The following is a 20,364-nucleotide window of genomic DNA, read 5'->3' on the forward strand; positions in this document are numbered from 1 at the left end:
ATTTGAGCAATAGTGCCCAGAATGTTATAATGGCTAGTGAATGTTTAGCTGAAACAAAAATAACATTGAGCATGCCTAAGACAAGCATAATAGAACCTTTAATGTTCCAAATACTCATTACAAATTACCAGATACAGTCAGCTCAGCAGCACTACCAAAGGGTTTGCTGTTAAATGCTATTGCCAACAGGAAAATGCCATCATTAGACAATTATAAGGAAAGACTTAGACAAAATTTCCACTTGATGTAAAGAGTAGCAGCTCTATTAAAATGTGGATAAAAAAGCCATGATGCCAATAACAAGAGAAAAAATTCAAAGTATCTATTTGCAGAATTGCTAAAATGTCTAACATGTCAAATCATTTAATAGTTAGGAGTAATAATAAAAGCTCCATGAAACATAATGAACACACAATAGATAAGGTGAGTGATAGACTTAGATTTGTTGGAAGAATTCTGGAAAAGTGCAGTGCATCTGCAAAGGAAATGGCATAGGAGATGTTACTATGGCCAACTGCAATATACTGCTCCAATGTTTCATTCATTCATTTGAAGTTCTTCTTGAGTATGGATGACAACAGACATTGAAAGGACACAGACATATGCTTCTTGGGTTGTAACAGGTTTACATGCCCATACGAAAGGGTAACACAGATGCTTGGGGAACTAATATGGGAATCTGTGGAAGAAAGGTGACGGTATTAACATGAAACATTGTTACGTAAATTTAGAGTACCAATACTTGAAGAAGACTGTGTGAAAATTCTGTTCCCACCATCATGTTGCCTGTCTGATACACTACCAATGTCAGCCACATTGACAGACATATCCCGAGTCAAGAGTGTGTGAATGGTGTGCTACCAGAATTCCACTCATATTTACAAATATGCAGGAACTATCCGTGAAAATAGTGCAGTATGTACTGCTTACACGTCACACTCAGATACGCTAATTTTCTCCACATAGTGCTATACATACTGCTGACAGACAGACTACTGTCATTCTTTGTCCTTGGAAATCTTTACTTGTCTGCCACACTATTCTTTATGGGCACTGACTCCTGCAGATGGACTCACCTGCACGACGCTTGACCTCTGCTACGCGCTCCTCTGTGGCGCGGATCGTCTGTGCCATGATATCTGCAGCTGTCCGCTTGATGTCACCACGACCCCAGTCATCAGTTACTACACCAGGCACTGCTCCCCTATGTTGCAGGATCGCCAGTGCTCGTTTTGTCTTCTCCACCATGCTCAGAATGCAGTTTAGCATCTGCCAACATAGGAGTAACATGTGAGTCCCGCTGAGCTCCCTGTGTGCTCATGATTGATACATGTATTTTAAACTGATCTGCCATTTATAGAAGATTTTGCTGTTGTAAAAATGGTAAATTTACACAATTTGTGGCTTAACATCAAGTCGACTCTAATTCAACTGTTGCAGAGTAATTTACAATCAGTGACATAATACCAGCTGTCATTACATTCTGAAAAAGACTATATTTTGTAAAGAAAATATTGCTATCAAAAAGAAAATTCACTCGAGAGAATTATAAAGTTATGAGACACAATTGTTGGCCAGTAGCTAAATTTTTAGTATTGATGATATGCAATAAGTAATAAACAATAAACTTTCTTTTGATTTTGATTTTTTCATCTTCATTCTCCTCCCCCATCTCTCTGATTGGATTTCCCTCCATCTCTTATTCCTCATAGTTCTTAATTGCACTCTTCACTCCATTTTCTTCCTTTTAATCCACTTTGAGTCCTCACTCTACCCTCATCTTCTCTGAAGTTGGTACAGTGCTCACCAACATACTGTATTCATCTTCACAACAACTCTCATCCTGGAATCTGATTGACCTGTCCTTCCTTTTTAATCTTCCCCAACCTATCTCTCTTTCCTCCATGAGGAATGAACTATTAGTTCTGAAAGTTAGATAGTTTTTGTACGTTTATATACAGCTACCAGCATTTTCTAAACTTTTGCCTCCTGAACATAAGAAAGAAAATACTGCATGATATGAATCCTCCAGATTCAAAACCTCCCTGAAAGTCACTTTTTAAAAATAGTGTCCTCCGAATCACAAAATTAATCTTCACTGATTTACGAATGTGTGGATATGAAAATCCCCTAATTGCAACAAGATATTTTTAAGAAAATAAGAGTGAAATTCAAAGACCACTGCATTTGTCTGCAGTTATTTTCAGAATCCTCTATAAACATTAGTCAATGAGATTTATGGACTCATTAACAGCCACGCGGGATTAGCCGAGCGGTCTAAGGCGCTGCAGTCATGGACTGTGCGGCTGGTCCCAGCGGAGGTTCGAGTCCTTCCTCGGGCATGGGTGTGTGTGTTTGTTCTTAGGATAATTTAGGTTAAGTAGTGTGTAAGCTCAGGGATTGATAACCTTAGCAGTTAAGTCGCATAAGATTTCACACACATTTGAACATTTTGAACTTATTAAGATGGTGTCTTCTCTCTCAGTATGGCTCACTTCTTGCATTTATAGTGCTATACTCAACTGTTTTCAGAAGAGGGGAAAGTTATTAATTAGCCACAAAAGATAGGGTATTGTAATTTTTGTTGCCTTATAAGCATTAAATAATTTAGATTTTAATAACAAAAAAACCTAATCCAGGGAATGTTTAATGAAATCGAGGAGTTGGAAAATCTGAAGTTCACAACACTTCCATGAAATCATTGCAACTGTAGTGTAGTGTGAACAAAAACATATTTTCAGAGTACTATTTTAGCACATCGTACTTATGTTGCTAAAGCAAATCCAGAAAGAGGACAGAAAAGGGTGAGGCAACCAGAAACATGGAAAAGGTGGAGAAACAGAAAAGATAAATTATCACTGATAGTTTCACAGACTGGATAGGCATAATATTCTTTCATTGATTGCTATAATTTCTATCCTTAACACAGTAATACTTTTAAACTAACAAATTAACAAAATTCATTATCCATTTTCAGATATTCTGCTAATTACCCATCTGTTTACCACAGCCAAATGTAAACGTTACACAAAGGTGTTCCAAGTTTTCCCACTGCAGATGGCGGATATTATGAAGTTCAACTGAATCTTCTATGCATCAGAAAACAAAATTAGCCATGACAACTTTATAATGAGTCAATGTATTGTTTCACAACCTAAGAGGAGAAAAACTCAGAAATAATCAAAAAGAGGGCTAGCCTTCATCTGCCACGTATGAAGGGCGTATTGTGGATGTGTTGTAGTGTGCAGGGAAGCATTTCTTGGAATCTTAGGATTGAAAAAAAGGACTGTGTTCACGGTGTTCTAAGGAGATTACATGCCAGTGGTGATGATGCAGTAAGAGAAACTAGGGGAGGTGACAGAAGAAGCTACAACTGTGCAACTTGCTGGAAAGCAATAGGAAAATTTCAAGAGTCATTCAAATGTTCAGAACCTCACTAGTGTAGAAATAGGGAGAGTCATAGTAGGTTGTACTTACCATCTGAACTTAATATTAAGAAGATATGGCAAACAAAGCAAATGTTTAATACAACTGTCGAATTAAACTTGAAGGTCAAGAGAGTGTTCTTTTCATAGAGGTTTTTGTAGTAGTTACAACATACACTTTGGGAGTCCTAGAACTGATGTTTGTTGAGACTTGGCAGAAAATCCTAAGAAATTTTGGTCTTATGTCAAAGCAATAGGTGGATCAAAGCAAAATGTCCAGACACTCTGTGACCAAAATGGTACTGAAACAGAGGATGACAGACTAAAGGCCAAAATACTAAATGTCTTTTTCTGAAGCTGTTTCCCAGAGGAAGACTGCACTGTAGTTCCTTCTCTAGATTGTTGCACAGATGACAAAATGGTAGAAATGGAAACAGATGACAGAAGGATCGAAAAACAATTAAAATTGCTCAAAAGAGGAAAGGCCGCTGGACCTGATGGGATACCAGTTTGATTTTACACAGAGTACACGAAGGAACTAGCCCCCCCCTTCTTGCAGCGATGTACCATAGGTCTCTAGAAGAGCATAGCACTCCAAAAGATTGGGAAAGGGCACAGGTCATCCCCGTTTTCAAGAAGGGCCGACAAACAGATATGCAGAACTACAGACCTATATCTCAAACGTCGATCAGTTTTATAATTTTGGAACATGTATTACATTCGAGTATAATGACTTTTCTGGAGACTAGAAATCTACTCTGTAGGAATCAGCATGGGTTTCAAAAAAGATGATCGTGTGAAACCCAGCTTGTGCTATTCGTTCACGCAGAGGGCCATAGACACGGGTTCCCAGGTAGATGCCGTGTTTCTTGACTTCTGCAAGGCTTTTGATACAGTTCCCCACAGTCATTTAATGAACAAAGTAAGAGCATATGGACTATCAGAACAATTGTGTAATTGGATTCAAGAGTTCCTAGATAACAGAACGCAGCATGTCATTCTCAATGGAGAGAAGTCTTCCGAAGTAAGAGTGATTTCAGGTGTGCCACAGGGGAGTGTCGTAGGACCGTTGCTATTCACAATATATATAAATGACCTTGTGGATAACATCGGAAGTTCACTGAGGCTTTTTGTGGATAATGCTGTAGTATATCAAGAGTTTGTAACAATGGAAAATTGTACTGAAATGCAGGAGGATCTGCGACGAACTGACGCATGGTGCAGGGAATGGAAATTGAATCTCAATGTAGACAAGTGTGATGTGCTGCGAATACATAGAAAGAAAGATCCTTTATCATTTAGCTACAATATAGCAGGTCAGCAACTGCAAGCAGTTAATTCCATAAATTATCTGGGAGTAGGCATTAGGAGTGATTTAAAATGGAATGACCATATAAAATTAATTGTCGGTAAAGCAGATGCCAGACTGAGATTCATTGGAAGAATCCTAAGGAAATGCAGTCTGAAAACAAAGGAAGTAGGTTACAGTACACTTGTTTGCCCACTGCTTGAATACAGCTCCCCGGTGTGGGATCTGTACCATATAGGGTTGATAGAAGAGCTAGACAAGATCCAACGGAGAGCAGCGCACTTCGTTACAGGATCATTTAGTAATCATGAAAGTGTTATGGAGATGATAGATAAACTCCAGTGGAAGACTCTGCAAGAGAGACGCTCAGTAGTTCAGTACAGGCTTTTGTTGGAGGTTTGAGAACATATCTTCACTGAGGAGTAAAGCAGTATATTGCTCCCTCCTACGTATATCTCACGAAGAGACCATGAGGTTAAAATCAGAGAGATTAGAGCCCACACAGAGGCATACTGACAATCTTTCTTTCCATGTACAATACGAGACTGGAATAGAAGGGAGAACCGATAGAGGTACTCAAGGTACCCTCCGCCACACACCATCAGGTGGCTTGCGGAGTATGGATGTAGATGTAGATGTAGATGAGAATTAGGAGACAGGTTGAAGTCAGAGAAGAGTTATTATAGTAGAACGAAGAGTACATACTTTGAAGGTGGGGCATTTTCTGATTTATTGCGTCAGGATAAAGAAGGGTCGTTGATATATCTTTTAATTGTTAGAAACACACGTTGCTTACAAAACTTTAAGATCAAGCTGTTTATTTTACTAGGCAGTATAATTTCTACAATTTTGCTAAGTGGCTGGCAATTGAAAAGCACTTTTGTCTAAGCCAAATGTTCACTCTTATTGATGGAGCAAAACTCAGCACTCAGAGAGTTCAAATGAGATAGCAAGCTTTGTATATCATAGACTTATGTGGACAGATATGCATGGGATAAATATAGTTAGATTTGTTGCAGATGGTTGCTGCAGTCAAAACGAAGATGGGAATATGTTCACCATGGTTTGTAAATGGATTCATTCAGAGCCCCCTTTTAACATACAGGAAGTGGAAATAGTTTTTCCATTTATAGGCCACTCATACCACCTAATAGCGTTTTTGCAAGAATAGAAAAAAATTTGAGAAAGATAGGAATTACAGTCAGCACAAAAGTTTCTGTATTACAAAAACTTTGTTAACTGTCAAAGTTCAAAGGGAATAAGCATACAGAATTGATTTTGGTGTAGAAAATGTAACAAAAAAGGGCACAACTGTATAACCGATCAAACCAGCTCCAATCAAAACAAATCACTTCAAACTGAATCCAAACAAAGTGTCAGATGTGAACATAACATTTTGGTTGTAATCGGATGACTATTTATGACCTGAGGTTTTACAAGGAAATAGAACGGGTTTTCAAAAGGAGTTTGATGATGCTGGAAGTGATGAAGACTGCAATTATGGAAATATGCAGACTGATCTAGTATTGATAGTTTAATTACAGAGTATATACACACCTGCAAATTTGTTCAAATAAAGAATTTTTGTGTTCCTTTCAGTATTTTATAATAATCATTTAATGAATTTCAAAATACTTCTGATCCATCCTCCCAGCAAGAGTGAAATTCAAAATCCCCCATGCCAATAACTGAGTTTCAGAAGCCTCCACATACATATTTCATTGTAATTTAGTGTGTTTTACAATGCTGTTTTAAACATTTCTACTGCAGTTCCTTCTTCATCAATGTTCAATGCATTTTGCTGGGAGTATAAACATGTATGCTTTAAGTGGAAGTTGTACTCACCAAACTTGTGAAAATGGCTTATAGGGCCTTTTGAGTCTAGAGGATTCATTTTAGACACAGAGCTACTTTCACAAAATAATGATTTGTCGTAATTAACAGTGCAACAAAAAGGAAAGAGACCTCAATGAGATTGAATGTAAAGGGTATCAGTTATTACCTACTAAATTACATTACAGCAGTCTAGTAACAACAATATCTCAAAGCAAATTGATTGCTTCCAGGTTAGTTCATGCACCCAATACACAGATTGTTGCAAATGTTGAATCTACAGCAAGCCCAGGTTCTGTTCTCTTAGACCCCTGTTCCAAAGGGATAGGCATGGCACTGGGTATCACCCTCTCCCAACTCTTGCTCATCAATGTATGTGGACACATTACATGTAAGATGTCACACGAATACTTTGCACTGAAAGAGCTATTGTGTGAGGAACAGGAGAAAACTTTTTGTTAGGCTGTTGAGCAACTCTTGCACTCTCCTAGATAATAATGTCATAAAAACTCACCTATAGAGGTGACATTGTGTCACACCCAGGCACAATGAAAAGACTGCTATAAAATTTTAGCTTTTGGCCTCCTTCTGAAGTACAACACACACACACACACACACACACACACACCACACACCACACACACACACACACTTTTGCACAAGCACAACTCTGCTGCAGCTAGACTGTGTTGTAACTGCTCCCGATGGGAGCAATAATCCAGTGGTGGGGTAAGGAGGAGGCACGTGATGGAGAAGGGTAGGGGTATGTGTAGTGGTTCTTGTGGGAGCATGCAGAAATGTGGTGGGGACAGGTTAGAGCTGCTGGGGAGCAGTCAGGAGGTTTGGGGAGAGGAGGGGGGGGGGGAGTGGAAAAAATGAGAGCACATGGAAAAGGATTAGTGGGCACATTGGTAGAAGGGAAGGCTTTGTTCTGCTGGTGTTAGTAAGAAGGATACAGATTGTGCAGGCCGTGCAGTGATGATTGACATGAAGCACATGGTGTTTGGCAGCATGTTCAGCAACTGGTTGATCCAGCTCTCTCTTGGTCAGTGGCCATTCATGTGGACAGACAGCTTGTCAGTTGCCATGCCCAGACAGAAGGCAGCACAGTAATTTGAGTGTAGTTTGTAGATGAATACTTCAGAAGAAGGAGGTCTCTTGGCTGAAAGCTGAAATTTATAGCAGCCTTTTCGTTGTGCCTGTTTGTGACTTAATGACTCTTCTACATGGTGAGCAGCAATCTATCCATTTCATAATATTGTTGTTATTTCATACTGGCCTTCCCATTGCTTGTATCATTACTTCAGTTATGCTAAGTAATACCATCTGTTCGTAAGATGCAGTATTTAAATTATTTTAGTCCCTCTTGTGGCCATTTATTTAAAGCTTTATTGTCACTGCAATTGTGTTCTGACTTTGAATGTATCAGTACTTTTATGATAATGGTGGAAAAATATTGCTTGAACAAAGATTAAAAATTAAATTTTGTTTAACATTTGAAAAGCAGCCAAGTAAATGTACAAAAACGCTGGAAAGTGTGTTTGTAGTAAGTGAAATTAAACAATTCAAAATCCAGGATGGAAAGCAACAATATTGTGGTGGCCACCTACTTAGATGTTGACCCCCACCTTAAAGATGGCTATGTCAGTAACTCTGTCCACATCAAACCAACTAAACACCAGCAGTACCTCCACTTCAACAGCTGCCACCAGATCCATACCAAGAAGTCCCTTCCATACAGCCTAACCACCCATGGTCGTTGCATCTGCAGTGACAAGTGGTCCCTCTCAAAATATATTGAGTCTCACTGAAGCCTTTACTGACTGTAATTAACCTCCCAATCTTATAGAAAAACAAATCTCTCATACCTTACCTTTCCAGTCACCCACCACCTCCCAAAGTCTCACCAACCGGCCACAGAAGAGCATTCCTCTTGTAACTCAGTACCACCCAGGACTGGAGCAACTGAATTACATTTTCTGCAGCGTTTCAACTAACTCTCATTGTGCCCTGAAATGAGAAATGCCCTACTCACTATCCTTCCCACCCTTCCCACAGTGGTACTCCACTGTCCACTGAACCTACACAATGTACTCGTCCATCCCTACACAACCCTTGCTCCCAACCCCCTATCTCATGGCTCATACCCCTGTAACAGACCTAGATGCAAGACATGTATCATACATCCTCGCACCACCACTTGCTCCAGTCCGGTCACAAACATCAACTATCCCATCAAAGGCAGGGCTACCTATTAAACCAGTTATGTGATCTACAAACCAAGCTGCAACCACTGTGTTGCATTCTATGTGGGGATGACAACCACAAGCTGTCTGTCTGCACGAATGGCCACCGACAAACTGTGGCCAAGAAATAACTGGACCACCCTGTTGCTGACCACATCCAACATGACATTCTTCATTTCAATGACTGCTTCACAGCCTGTGCCACATGGATTGTCCCCACAAACACCAGCTTTTCTGAATTGTAAAGGGGGAACTCTCTCTGCAATATATCCTACTTTCCCATAACCCTCCTGGCCTCAACCTTCTTTAGTCATTATCTTTATCCTTGTAGCCCCTTCCCTGTTCCCATTCCAGCATTACACAGCCCTCTATTGCACCAATGCACCCAGTCTTTTTACTTATCTCCTTTTTTGCCCCCCCCCCCCCACCTTCCGTCTAACCTTCATACTGCATCTAGCTGCTCTACCTTCTCCCCACCTCGTCCCTGCATGCTATATGGTTTGTAGTAGGCAGTTTACTTGAACCTGTATCAATGGCACAGACTTTTATGTGGCAGCAAGCAGGAAGGACATTTAAGATTCTCTATAATCATGAAACCTGGGAAATGATGAAGTTCTTTTTAGTTCATTTACATACATCCCATCATAAACAAGAACTTTAAGGGGTTATGGGCACATAAAGTTATACATTACCAAGGAGAAGCAGCCACAGCATGCTACTTCTGTAATGAGAACTAACAAGCAATTATCAAGTATTGCTGATCTATTCATATTAATAATTACATGAATTCTTCAGACATTAATTTTAACTATATACCACAGAATTACACTCAGAAACAAATTGTATATATGGTGTCTGTGGATGGGTTTGTATCACTGCTTTCAAGCAACAAAAAGAAGCAAACTTAACCTGTTCTGTAAATTATAGTATGATCATCTACACCATTACACAACCTGCTCACATTTTACATTTTAAAGAAGGTAGCCAGGACAGTATATGCCAGTCAAAGTTCTCCATATACGAACACTGTAAAGGTAGAGTCCTTGTGGCACATTTCCACTAGTTAGTCCAACCACCAATCCATTAAATCCTCTTTTTAAATACAATTTTGTGAACAAAGGTTTTGGCAATATCAGCACTCCCATAAAAGTTTTGTCTGAGCTCTTTATTTTATTGACACACTTCTGTAGAAGCTAGCTCAGCAGCCAATTTCATTACAGTGTTGTTCTTACTAGAGGCAATATTCCACTTTAAAGTGCTCTTGTCTGCAAATAGTTTTTTCTCTCTTCAATATTATATTGTGCTCAGCAGATCAAGTTTCCCATTGTATGAATATGCAGTCATGAGAAAATGTACAGTAGTTCTAAATTTACATCTGTCATAAATATACCAAAATAGACAATGATAATTTGTTCCAGTTGACAGTCTACATTACTTATTGAAATATATTCATATACTGGCAATGAGCTGTCAAGGACCTGAGAATAAGGGAATCACATTTCCTTCCTTGAATAATAGGTACAATCTTTAACCTGCTTAAGCTATTATGGCAAGCACGGAATGATTAAGATGAGTAGCATAGCTGCTCTTCATACGCACTGCTGAGTGTCTATTTTCCTCCTCTCCCCCTCCCCCATCACTTCTGATAAGGCCAGTTCAAGAACCTCTTTCCTCACAAGCAACAAAGCATTCGGTGCACCTTCCACTCCTCCCCTCATCTCACAGGCATTAATTGCCTTCCTCTTGCTCTTGGGAAGAACTTTAAAAATAAATCATAAATCTAGAAATAGTAATCACAGAACTTTTTTTTTCTTTTAAAGTATGTACCACATAAACATTCCTCTAACAGCCCATCTATTGTGCTCAAATTTCACACATGGCTTACCTTAACTTGTCTAAGGCTGAGGAACATGCTACATACATGGAGGAGCTCAGTCACATTTTGCTGCTCATATAAAATGATATCTGATACCCCTATAGGGCCCAAAATTAACAGATCAAGCACATCCTGTATCTTGACCTCCATCACCTGACCTCTGTACTCAAGAGTTTTCTGTATGACGTCATCTCCAAAGAAAAGTGTACAACATTCCTGTTGACACAGGTGAAGAGCTGGAGCAGTGAATAGTACAGTCTTGCCCATATTTGCAAGCTGGTCTTGGAATGTTTGAAAGAATTCATAACTCAACAGTAGTATTGCCCTCAAGTGTTTGAACAAACAGGGAAGAGCTCATTTAATGCTGTGATGTGCTAAAGCTGTATTGTATTTCTTGTGAAGATTGAACTTAGATGAGGACCTAATTGAAAAGTATTCATTTGTACTGGCTAATTTTTGACTGAAGTCAGTGGCTCATAACCACTCATTTGTGGACCCGTGTTTACTGGAACAGTTTTGCTTCTTTATCGTGTCTTACACACCCATGTCAGTTTTTTTCCCAGTAATTATGATACACCCTTTATACAGATTTTGTTCTTTGACACCTCTGACACCTGTCTCAGTTTAGTGCCCCTCTCAGCTTGGTGCCCCACATGGCTGCTTCTGTTGCTTGGACCTTAAACCAGCCATGAGCATACTATGTTCTATTAATAACTATATCTTTCAGAGTCTCTGTTAATCTGAGGTTATAATTTGTTTTCTGTACCACAGGCTTACAGATGGTAGGTTGGTCACAATGCTTAATAATGAAGAAATAAAAAAAATTATTGTGATCAAGACTTATGATTTATACTGACAGAAAACAAATTGTGACAACAAAAAATAATTAATACAGAGCAATGCAATTTCAGGACACGATTTGTCTAGGTAGCATATTTAACTGATTAACATTGCTAGATTATATGTTAATGTAAGTGCAAGAGAGCCAATGCAAATGTGAAATGCGGTACATTAGTAACCTATGTAATGGTCAGAATACTGAATGAAAGCATGGAAACATGCATGCATTGTGTTGTATGGGTGCTGGATGACAGTTTGTGGGATAGAGTTCGATGCCTGTTGCACTTAGTCAGTCAATATGGGAATGGTTAATGCTGTTTGTGTATGATGCTGGAGTTGTTGTCCATTGGTGTTCCATATATGCTCAATTGGAGACAGGTCTGGTGATCGAGCAGGCAACAACATGTCGACACCCTGTAGAGTATGATGGGTTACAACAGTCGTACGCGGGTGAGCCTTATCTTGTTGGGAAACACCCCCTGGAGTGCTGTTCTTCAATGGCAGCACAGGAGGTGAAATCACTAAATTGATGTGTAATTTTGCAGTAAGGGTGCAAGGGATAATGACGACAGTGCTCCAATTGTCGTATGAAATCACACCCAGATCATAACTCCAGGTGCAGGGCCACTATGTCTAGAACACAGAAAAGATGGTTGCTGGCCCTCAGCTGGAATCATCCTAACCAACACACTCAGCCATCACTGGCACTGAGATAGAACCAGCTTTCATTAGAAAACACAACAGGTCTAAACCATACCCTTCAATGAGTCCTTGGTTGACACTACGGAAGTCACAAATGGTGGTGGTTTGGGGTCATTGGAATGCATGCTACAGGGCATCTCTCCTGAAGCTGTCTTTGAAGTAACAAATTTGTAGCAGTTCCTCATGTACTATGATGCCAACTGCAGCTCAAATTGCTGCTGTGGATGCAGTACAATGGAGCAGAACCATACACCGAACATGATGGTCTTCCTCTCAGTAGTGTAACGTGGCCATCCAGAGCCCTGACTTCTTCTGACTGTACATTCTTGTAACTACTGTCACCTGCAATCATGACCAGTGACTACATTCCTCCCAAGTCTTTCTGCAATATTGCAGAACAAACATCCACCTTCTCAAAGCCCTATTACACGACCTCATTCAAACTCAGTTGGCTGCTGATAATGGTGTCTTTGTCATCTTAAAGGCATTCTTGACTAACATCAACACACCACATCCAATCTCCAAGGTAACATCCATGACCATTACAGCATGTATAGCAAACCTGATTTGCATCTCTATAGTAGTGCTATTCGTGCCACTCTTGTGTGACTGGCATGAAATTTGAGTAGACATTATCTTTCAGATGTAGAAACACCCTAACCAACTTTCGTTTATCTCACAAAACTCACCTTGGTGTTGCGATCATTTTTTCTGTTAGTGTACATGTGCTATACTAAAATGATCGGTGACCTCTGTGTAGAACTGAGGGTATGCCTCCGACACTTTATCTTTAAAGGCAAGGATCAGATGGAGTACCATGTTATGGAGCACAGTTTTAGTCTTTATGCAGGGTTATGATCAACACAATGCTAAGGCTGATTCACACTGGTTGTCAATGAAAAAGAATGGAGTGGAACAGCACCATAAAATGGTAATGTGTTCACACTAGACAGAATGTGGGCATAATGTCATGTCACTCAGCACACCACACAATAAACAGTGGTGGTAAGATCATCATGGAAAGCCCATCTTTCAGAAAGTATGAATACAGTACAGTAACTGGCAGTAGAGTTTACTGACAGCTGTATGAGTACACATAATAATACAACACGGCAGCCCCTGTGGATGGGTGCATTCAAGGATGTCATAAGGCCCCTGCATCCTCTTTTGAGGCAAGTTGGTCCACAACTGTTATAACTGGTGCTTGATGTCTTCGATGTGGCACTGAGACAGAGTTGGCATCTGAGCTGTCTCAACTATTTGCTTTCAGGAACAGATCTGGGGATCTTGTTGGGCACAGGATTCCCTCAATATCATGTAGACAGGTCATAGAGATCCACACCATTTGTGGACGAGCATTGCCCTGTCGAAAAATGGCACCACAGTACTGTCATATGATATGAGGATGCACAATGACCACAATGTACCATTGTGATGTCAGGGTTTCCTCAATTATTACCAGCTGTGTCCTGAAGTACCCAATGGTGCCCCATATCATGACACCAGGAGTAACACCACTGTTCCTGTCCAAAACACTGTAAGAAAGAGACCTCTCGTTAGGTCACCACTATACTCATCGACTGTGGTCATCCAGAGTAGAGCAGGACAGTGATTCATCTCTGAACACAACATAGGGCTTTTCATCAGCTTCCACATAGGATGGTAATTCCCTTGTTTGTCTGCCCCTTGTCTCCAACTGATGGTGCAGGATGACACAGGATGTTGCAAGGAATCCAGATGGTTGAACCAGATGTGAAGGAGTTACAGCGTGCATGGTGCACAATACATCGATCCTGTCTCTTGGTGATCAGATGTGATTGACTGGAACCTTCATGATAAGTATGCCTGCCCTCACATTCACATGCAGTCCAACATTGAGCCACTGTCAAATGTGAATGCCTCATAAGCCTAGATATTGCGTGATTAAACCAGCCGGCCAAATGGAGACCCACAGTTAAACATCTTTCAAACCCTGCCAGGTGCTGATAATGTTGTCTCTCATGAATACATGGCATCTACGTGTACTTCACAGTGATTACTCAACATCTGATGATGTTCACATCCCTTATATACACTATCTCATGATGATATCATGCAAATTCAGTCTGGTGACCATTCCATCCATTTGTCACAGATAATTGCAACTCTAAACATAGCCTATACACTCAGGTGACAAAAAGTCATGGGATAGCAATATGCGCATATACAGGTGGCAGTTATATCGCATACAAAAGGTGTAAAAGGGCAGTGCATTGACGGAGCTGTCATCTGTACTCAAGCCATTAGCGTGGTGAAAGGTTTACGATGTGGTTATGGCCGCACAGCGTGAATTAAAAGACTTTCAGTGCAGAATGATAGTTGGAGCCAGACGCATGGGACATTTCATTTTGGAAATCATTAGGAAATTCAATATTCTCAGATTCATAATGTCAAGAGCATGCCAAGAATACCAAATTTTCAGGCATTACCTCTTAACACGAACTACACAATGGCTGACAGCCTTTATTTAATGACTGAGAGCAGTGGCGTTTGTGTAAAGTTGTTAGTGCTAAGAGACAAGCAACACTGCGTGAAGTAACCACAGAAATCAATGTGGGGTGTACGACGAACGTATCTGTTAGGACAGCATAACGAAATCTGGTGTTAATGGGCTGTGGCAGCAGACAACCGACGCGAATGCCTTTGCTAACAACACATTCCCTGAAGCGCCATCCTGGGCTTGTGATCATATCGGTTGGACCGTGGACGTCTGGAATATCGTGATCTGGTCAGATGAGGCCTGATTTCACTTGGTAAGAGCTGATGGTAGGGTTTGAGAGTGGCACAGACTCCACGAAGCTGTGGGCACAAGTTGTCAACAAGGCACTGTGCAAGCTGCTGGTGGCTCCATAGTGGTGGCTCCATTGTCTGCAAATAGTTATGTTCGTCTACTTGTAGGATATTTGCAATCATTCATGAACTTCATGTTCCCAAACAATGATGGATTTTTTATGGACGAAGATGTGCCATGTCTGTGGGCAACAGTTGTTTGCGACTGGTTTTGAAGAAGGTTCTGGACAATTCGAGCGAATGATATGGCTGCACAGATCACCCGACATTAATTCCATCAAACATTTATGGGACATAATCGAGAGGTCAATTCGTGCCCCACCTGCTCCCGCAATACTTTCACAATTGTGGACTGTTGTAGAGGCAGCATGGCTCAATATTTATGCAGTGGACTTCCAACAACTTGTTGAGTCCGTGCTATGTCGGGTTGCTGCACTATGCTAAGCTAAAGGAGACACGATATTACGAGGTATCCCAAGACTTTTGTCAATTCAGTGTGTGTATGCACCGATGCTGTGTGTGAGTGTGTGTGAGTGTGTGTGTGTGTGTGCGTGTGCGCGTGTGTGTGTGTACTGCATTACATTAATATGCTGTCAAGTCTTCTGGGTACTTCACTTTTTTTGTCAGGAAGTGCAGATTAATTTCCACTGGTGCCAGACGTGTTGTGCTGGCGGTCTGTGTGCATGCCACCATGTGAAACGCATTTCCGTCTGCTGTGAATTGACCTCTGTTCAGAATCCTCTGGCACGGCACTCACCACGTGGATGTTCCGCCACTCGTCGTCACCCCCAGCAACGGAGCCGGGTCCCGAGGAGGCGGACCCCGGTGTGGAGAAGCCGTCGGGTGTGGCGGGGGTGAGGTGCGGGGGCGGCGAGAAGAGCGCTAGGGGGCCCTGTCCGCCCCCGGGCACCCCGCAGGCGCGCTTCGCCGCTGGCACCGCGCACTCCTCGCTCTCGTAGAAGCTGCGGCACATCAACGTATATGCTCACTAACAAACAGTGTGAATGTACCGTACACGGCAAAATACAGTACGACCTTAACTATCCGGCATGCTCTGGTGTCTGTCAATGCCGGATTATCAACGTCTTTTTTAAAACGGGATATAAGCAAAAAATATAGTTTTTATGTTCAAAAATACAGTGAAGCGCCAAAGAAACTAGAATAGGCATGCGTCTTCAAAAGCAGAGATATGTAAACAGGCAACACCTATATAAAACAACAAGTGTCTGGCGCAAGTATTACATCAGTTACTGCTGCTACAATGCCAGGTTATCAAGATTTATGTGAGTTTGAACCTCGTGTTACAGTCGGCGCACAAGCGATGGGACACAGCATCTCCGAGGCACCGATGAAGTGGGGATTTTCCCGTACATCCATTTCACGAGGTACTGTGAAAATCATGAATCCGGTAAAGCATCAAATCTTCGACATCGCCGCGGCCGGAAAAAAATCCTGCAAGAACGAAACCAACGACGACTGAAGACAATTGTTCAACGTGAGGGAAATGCAACCTGCCGCAAATTTCTGCCGATTTCAGTGCTGGGTCGCCAACAAGTGTCAGCGTGCGAACCATTCAACGAAGCGTCATCGATATGGGCTTTCGGAGCCGAAGGCCCACTCGTGTACCCTTGATGACTGCACGACACAAAGCTTTACGCCTCGCCTGGGCCCGTGAACACGGACATCGGACTCTTGATGACTGGAAATATGTTGCCTGGTCGGAAGAATCTCGTTTCAAATTGTATCGAGCGGATGGACGTGTACGGGTGTGGAGACAACCTCATGAATCCATGGACCCTGCGTGTCAGCAAGGGACTGTTCAAGCTGGTGAAGGCTCTGTAATGGTGTGGGGCGTGTGCAGTTGGAGTGATATGGGACTCCTCATACGTCTAGATATGACTCTTGACGGGTAACACGATCATAATAACCACCCTGTCTGATCATCTGCCCCCATTCACGTCTATTGTGTATTCCAACGGACTTGGGCAATTCCAGCTGGCCAATGCGACACCCGACACGTTCAGAATTGCTAAAGAGTGGCTCCAGAAACAGTCTTCTGAGTTTAAATACTTCACCTGGCCACCAAACTCCCCTGACATGAACATTATTGTGCTTATCAGAACAGATCCCCACATCCTGGTACTCCTACCGATTTATGAACAGCCCTGTAGGATTCATGGTGTCAATTCCCTCCAGCACTACTTCAGACATTACTCCAGTGCATGCCACGTCGTGTTGCGGCACTTATGCGTGCTCGCGGGGGGGCCTACTCGATATTAGGCAGTTTCTTTGGCTCTTCAGTGTAGGTACACTAACTGTAATTTATCAAAAACACAGGTGGAAGTACAGTATAAAAAATTAAAGTGTATATTACTTTAATGTAAAAACAAAATTGAACTGAAAGTCGAATACAGTACTCCTCTATTTAAACAGTTAAAGGCTTAAAGCGTTAGAAAAGTTCGATATCCTCAATGATTTCTTGCACGCCAATTACGAAGTAAACTAAGCACCACTGTTTTGAACAGATCAAGAAGAAGCTAATTAACAATAATTGTCACTAAGAATTTGGTGCAGTTAATTATCTGTAGGGGCAGCAAAGGGCGTGGAATATGTCGGATTAGTATTTGCCACTGAAGGTTTAATTGAAATTTTTTTCTACGCATTTAAATTTTCTTCATTGCAGAAACGTTAACTTGCTTTTCGATTGTGCTCTTTTCTTAACAAAAACTGATATGAACTGCAAATTCATAACTTCAGAAGCGTTGTATTGTTGCCTCTTCGCAGTATCATATCGTCCGTCAACTCTTCTTCAAAAACTAAATTTCTGACAATGTCAATCCATTCGCAACTTCTATGCTGAAAACGCAATCCGTTCATTGGCTGATGCAGAATTTTTCATCCATACAATTTTAGAGTAATCAGTTATGGATTCATCATCATCATCTGCACCGCTTGCCATGTCGACTTCTTGGACCGGATTATGCCATAGCTTTCTCCAGGCCCTGTGCAAAGTTGTATTTTTCACAAAGGTCCTAGCAATTGCCGCCGTGAAAATGGCGTCTTTAATGTTAAAACAGCGCTCGAACTCGCCGCATTGTGAGCTTAGCTGCCTTGGAACAAACATTCCTCTGTACCAGTACTTGAAATTCTGTATGGCTCCTAACAATGTCAGAAAGATATGTGCGGAAAACGTTACCTGGCACAAGCTCTGATTCTGGAGAGTGAACTCTGAAATTGTCAAGGATGCGAACTGCCTTAGAGTTTGTAGGTAGACCTATCTTTTCGAAAATTTCCTTCATATCTGGAACGAAATGGTAAAAGAACCAGTCTTCGAACAACCCGACTTTCATCTACGCATTAGTCTGTGCACTGTAAGCAACTGGTGTATGTGTCACAAGAGGTCAACGTTTTTGATATTTCCCGGTCAAAAAGACAGTTTATTAGCTTCTGAAGCATTTCCATATGCTACGGCAGTTATTCTTTCTATCTTTATTCTTTATAATGTCCTTTGCCCAGGACTCCTCAGTTCCCGCTAGGGATGAATTTGGAAAACACTGCCATAACAGACCAGTCTCATCAGCGCCGAACTAAAAATGTGCGAAAATTTCGGATGAGTACCAGACTAGCGGGTCTGGCGGATTATCGAGTGTCAGATTATCGTGGTCTTACTGTACGTTTCGACCATCAACACTGCGACACCGTTAGGAACTCAAACTGGAGTGAAGTGTCCTGCAAACTGAAATTTGCAAAGTAGGGAGAGTGAAGTCCATGGTGACCCCCCCCCGGCCTCCCCCCCCCCCCCCCCCCAAAAAAAATTTATTTTTAAAAGCAGCATAAATTTTTTAATATCTTAGCTAGCAAAATATGACGCCGTTGAACGAAGACATCCAAGCTTAACTAATTACACGTACTAAAAGCTTTTGTGCGGTAACAATTAGTCGTTTGCAGGATTTAATAACATGTCATGAAAACAAATCCATTTGTATTATTTACTAAACAGACAATATTCCGAGTTTTAATGAATTTTGTTAGTACGACAATAAATTTATTATCAGTGTCCGTGTCAAGAGAAATAGCTATGAAGAGAGTTCAAGGCAATTCATCAATACTGTCCTTCTTTATATAAATATAAATATAAAAAAAGGCAAAGGGATGACGGTAAGTAAACATTTATTACGAAACGTATTCCAATTTACTCAATTTTACCGCAACAATGCAGTAGCCCACCTTGTTCATAGGAATTTCCTAAACTGATCCAACTGTTGTTTATAGCCTGTTGTATTCCATGCATATTATTTTTCCTTGATTCTTCCCCACAAAATGTTTTATAATAAACTATCATTTTACTGGTCACGATTTCGCCCGCATTACTCAGTAATAGAAAACTATATGGTTTGGTTTATCGAAGAAGCCCACCTTCTTTTGAATGGTTTCGTCTCTACGCAAAATTGGCGATGGGAACCAGCATTTCGCGATCAAGAAGTTCTTCACCCTCAACGGGTGACTGTCGTGTGAAATGTCCATTCACAGAATAATCGGTGCGATATTTCTTATTGGCACGGTGAGTACCCAACAGTACGTGAAGGTTTTGGAAGACGATTTCATCCTCATTATTCGAAGCGATCCTGATTTCGGCAAGATGTGGTTCATGCAAGACGAAGCTCGACCCCACCGAAGCAGGAGAGTGTGTAATGTCCTGGAGAAGCACTTTGGTGACCACATTCTAGCTCAGGGTACCAGAGGCCACTGGCATGTGCCTCGATTGGCCACCATATTTTCCGGATCTGAACACATGCCACTCCTTTTTGTGGGGTATATTAAAACAAGGTGTACAGCAATAACACCAAACCCATTGCCGAGCTGAAAACAGCCATTCAGGAGGTCGCTTGACAGCATCGATGTTCCGACACTTCAGCGGGTCATGCAGAATTTCGCTATTCGTCTGTGTCAAATCATCGACAATGGTGGCAGGCACATCGAACCTGTCATAACTTAAATCCGAATGTCTATAGTGACGTTTACTTGTTGAATAAAGTGTGTGCACGCCGTAGTTTGTAACTAATTTACGTTTTTATCATATAATTCAATAATTGTCAACCTGTATATGGAAAGAACTTAAGACTACTGCCAAATTTAAATGCTAAAATTACATAACTTCTATAAACTCGGTAATAGCATAATATATTTTAGTCCGGGCTTGCAGTGGCACACTTTAGGAGTTTTAAGTGGCATTGAAATATATGGTCTCAGGCGTCGAGAAATCACCTAAGATGGTTTTAGTTGAAGTGGGTTACTTACCCGTCA

General features: G+C 41.2%; 1 pseudogene; it reads right to left on the bottom strand.

Moving 5' to 3' along the window:
* Nucleotides 1-20,364, bottom strand: part of LOC124803192 — a 66,700-nt pseudogene that overhangs the window by 8,823 nt on the left and 37,513 nt on the right.

This window comes from Schistocerca piceifrons, chromosome 6 (assembly GCF_021461385.2).
Source record: "Schistocerca piceifrons isolate TAMUIC-IGC-003096 chromosome 6, iqSchPice1.1, whole genome shotgun sequence".
Lineage (NCBI taxonomy): Eukaryota > Metazoa > Arthropoda > Insecta > Orthoptera > Acrididae > Schistocerca > Schistocerca piceifrons.